This window comes from Lathyrus oleraceus, chromosome 3 (assembly GCF_024323335.1).
Source record: "Lathyrus oleraceus cultivar Zhongwan6 chromosome 3, CAAS_Psat_ZW6_1.0, whole genome shotgun sequence".
Lineage (NCBI taxonomy): Eukaryota > Viridiplantae > Streptophyta > Magnoliopsida > Fabales > Fabaceae > Lathyrus > Lathyrus oleraceus.
Window position 1 is genome coordinate 3,926,690 of NC_066581.1, and position 4,535 is coordinate 3,931,224.

Genomic DNA, 4,535 nt, shown 5'->3' on the forward strand with positions numbered 1-4,535 from the left:
AACCTGCAAAAGAAGAAGATGGTGCGGTGTGTGGTGGTGAAGGGTGATGGGGGGACACATGACGTACAGGAGATTGCTCTCTCCGATTAAACTCTTCGTTAGTGTCATGTCCCTCCTCATCAGGAACATTAGGAGGAAGTGGACCCAAAACAGGTGGAGCATCTAAAACATAGGTCCAACTCCTTTCATTATGTACATCAGTACGTCTAGTGCACGATAAGACAACAGATGGGATAGCTACACCATGAATCATAAGCATATAACCTCCCTCTCTCCTCAATCGGCACAATTGCATATCTCTCAGAAATTTTAGGTTGATTGTGCGAGGAGCTAAGGGGTCTAAAGTAGCTATCTCATTGTTCAGGTTAAGAGCCCGAGCAATAGACGTAATGAGTCCTCCAAAAATAATAGGTCCCGCTTTATTAAGAGTTAAAGCCATATGAGCAATCATAAATGGGACCGAATTAATTCTCCTATTTGTGAGGCTTCCTTGCAAAAATAGAAGCTCTCGAGCATTAACCTTGTTTGGATTCTCCCGACCAAAAATAGTACATGCCAACAGATATCTAAAAACTCTGATGGTCGGGTTATGGATGGTCGAGGCAAGAATTCCTTCAAAATAATTTATTGAAGTGTTAGACAATCTCTTCCATAAGGAAAACACCTCGACCGACCAATCTGAATCCAAAGGGGCCTCACAAATAGCACCTTCCCCATGAGGAATTCCTAACAGGCGTGCTAGTTCGTCGGTACTGAATTCATACTTAACAGCAAACATTCTAAATCAGACAGTACCAACTGTACTAGTGTAGCACCTCAAATTTGCACCCTCTATTTTGTACATTCATTTCATTTTTAGGTCATTGACATTGCATTAACATTTTTTAGGGCATTAACATTACATTAACACTGCATAGTGCATTGCATTTCATCAGTCAAGACTGGCATCAGGAGAAGTCATCTTTGCAAGAGAGCAAAGGTTTTCCATGAGATAAAGGCCCTATGGTTGTTCTAGAGAGCTTATGTGAACCCAAGGTTCATTTTGATACAATTTGGCCAAGTGTTGAAAGCTCAAAGTCCACAATGCAGTTTCAGGTCATCTGGGGCCCATAAAAGTCAACTGCAAGTCAACTGCAAGTCAACTGAGGGCTAGGAGATGGAGAAATGGTTTGAGACACTTCATTCATGTCCCAAAGAGGTTCATTCATCATGGCAAGTGTCTACATTGAAGATTTTGAAGCCAGATCAAAAGTTTCCCAAAATGGAAAGTGACCTGTAATTTCAAGTTTCCAAAAATAGCAAGTTTTTGGACCAACTTCAACTCAACTTTCCAACATCAAAGAAGCTTCGAATGAAATTTTGTCCAACATGAAAGTTGAAGATCTCTTTCTCCAATTTCCAAAAGTCCAAGATCATGAGCATCTGATGAATGGTTGAGGAGATATGATCCAATCATTGGCAAGTGTGCATGGAACTTCAAATGGCCATATCTTTTTGATTCATAACTCCAAATTGAGTGTCTCTTCTTGCATTTTGCTTCTTATGACATGTAGTTTCTAAAACATTCATCACATTGCATGAAATTTGAACATATGATCATTTGCTTATTCATGAAGATTTTGGAGGGAAAATCATAAATTTAAAATTGGTGCATCATGAGAACTTTTCGCCATTGCCAATGTGTTTGGAAGATGATTTTGAGTGACTTTGACCATGTACATGGCACTGTTCACGTGAGAATTTTGCCATGCACCTCCAATTTTCAATTTTTGCCAAAAACCTTATTTTGCCTAATTTCAATTAACCAAATTAAGTGTGGGTTAGCAATATGATTAAGAGAGCATATAAATACTAAAACCTAACAGAATTTCAGGGAGCTTAATCATTTTCACCATTTCTAGATCCAAATTCTCTCTCCCTCCAAAATTTTCTCTTCATCATAATTCAAATTTTCTTCAAATAACATTGCTATTGCTTTCCATATTCCTGTTCTCTGGCTTTGATATAGTGCAGATCAAGCTTTGGATTGTTAAATTCGTGTGGAAATTGTGCATAGCAAGCTCAAGAACTCAAGAATGGAAGTTGTTTGGTGAGCTAGATCTACACGTTTCCAAGCTTCAATTCCTTCATCAAACATCACTACAAGTATTCTGGAGTTGATTTGGATCTTTCAAGGCCTTGGATCGTGCATTTCAAGAAGCTGCTCTTCAAGAGGTTAATTTTTCGAACTTCATAATTCTCAAATCCATGCACATGTTGATGTAGATCTACTCTTGCTGATGATTCTGGTGAAAATTTCATGAAAAATGATGCATTATAGAGTAAGATATGCTTGGTTAAAGTTTGTTACACAAAAATGATTTTCATCGATTCTCTTTAATCATGAGGAATTGGACTGAAATAATGGTTGATCTGAATTCCTGGTCGAAAGAGCTTCATGTTGATGTACTCGTTTCGAATTTCTACAAAAATTCTTGTGTGAGCATGTACTGTTCATCATCATCTTCGTGAGGAAGATGATGTTCTTCATCCTAGCGACGGTCTTGCGTCCGCCTGGTTCTTACTGACGCTGGCAAGGGCTTTTGTCCCATTCACATGCCACATGCGCGCTTACCTAGCATATTGATTGGTCCTCATGCTTTGACCGCGTCCACATAAGAACTGACCGCCACATGCCATGCCATGTCGTTTAATGAAACGACTGCGTTTCATTTTGTGTAGCGCGCCTCATTTGAATCTGAACATGGTTCGATTCCTGGCGCCACCTCTTTTTTCAAATTAATACATCCATTATGCATTTCCCTCCATATTTCACACATGTGTTCATTTTGATTTCAAATTTTTTCTTCCAACTTCAAAAATTCATAACAATTTGAAAAATGCTCCAAATAATCCCTGGTTTTTTGCTACTTGTTCACTGAGATGTCCTCTATTTTATGATGTTAAATTCTGAAGTTGTGCATTGCTAGATTTTGAATTGTGTTAGACTATGTGAACATGTGTACATTTGTGACCTTGCTCCATTCATCTTGATGGATGTATGAGGCTTGATTGTGCATTTTTCTCATTTGCTATTTCTGTTCTATACACATAATTGCATGGTGTGACAATTTGTGTCACACAATTTGATGATCAACTTGTGCAATTTCATTTCCATATCAAATGATGTCTGTTGATTCTGAGTTTTTGTATGATGATTGCATGGGATGTGTGGAATGCTCATAAATCTTTCCAAATTTTATTTGAATCATTTCTGTTTTGATTTGGAATTTTCATTCTCAATGTCCAAATATGTGCTTTGAAATTGTCTTTGACTTCCCTTGCACATGAAATGCCTTTGCTTGATGATTTTGTTTTGGTCCTTTTTAGGACATGTTCATATGTGTTTGAAGTTGCATTGTGTTGAATATTAGCTCCGGTTTTGAATTTTTTCTTCACCTTTGACCCTAGGCTTTGACCTAGTGGTTTGTATTTACATGTGAGCTTTGAATTTCAGGTTCAAGCATCCAATTTCCATGGTTGATGTTGCTTCATCATTTGAATGTTGATATTTGCTACTGATTGGCATCATTTGTTTGTTTTGTAGGCTTTGATGATAATTCACTTGAGTTTGCCTTGTGGCTTACATATTGTACATTGGGATTGTCTGTTTGTTGTTGACTGTGTCTATTTGTCTGAATACTGTACTGATTTGTTTAGTTGTTTACACAGGTACCTAAGTTGCTTTGAGTTCATTTGAACTTTGCTTTGCTTGTGGTTCGCATACCAATTATGTATAATCCTTGATCTCCATGTAGTCTGGAAGACCTGCTGTTATTGGCAGGCACCTATCTGAAGCCCTCCTTAAGAGGCCATGTTTTTGTTTGTTTAATTTTGTGCCAAGCAGGTTAAGTCCTCTTAAGAAGCATTGGCAGATAGAAGGGATGTGCAATCCATACCCTGCTATTCAGTTGTGTCTTTCATCTTGGTCACACCATGTGTTGATGCACTTTGAACAAAAACCCAAAATCTTGTTGTGTCAGTCATTGTGGAGTAGAGTTCCTAATTCTGGACTCCCACACTCTCATTGTTTCAAGCTCTCCCAGGCCAGGGATAAGAGCTATGAGGTCTTACCCTCATTCCCATTTCATCTGCTTCACCCTAACTCTCAATGTTAGGGTTAAGAGCTAAAAACACCCCTTGCCAGTTGGCTTGTTTGTCGAGGTTGATTTGACCCCTTGACTAAAGCCCAGCCTTGTATGAGCCACTTGTTTGCATATAGTGTGTGTGCTTGCTCTCTTGTGCTTGTATTTGCTTGATTGATGTTTAGGCTAGCTTGCTTCCTGTGCGAGTTAGGATTAGAGACCTCGACATAGGGATCGTATGCATGATAACTTCTTGGCTCGAGTCGTAGTCTCCCTAGTAGCTTGTTATCTCCCTAGTCTCTGGTTAGGATAGAAGTTCTTTCCCTGTTAAGGGGAACTACGTCGCCCTGATCCTCATACCAGATGAGGTACGTAGGCAGGAGATGAGCTGATCTCTCTGGGCGCCCTTTT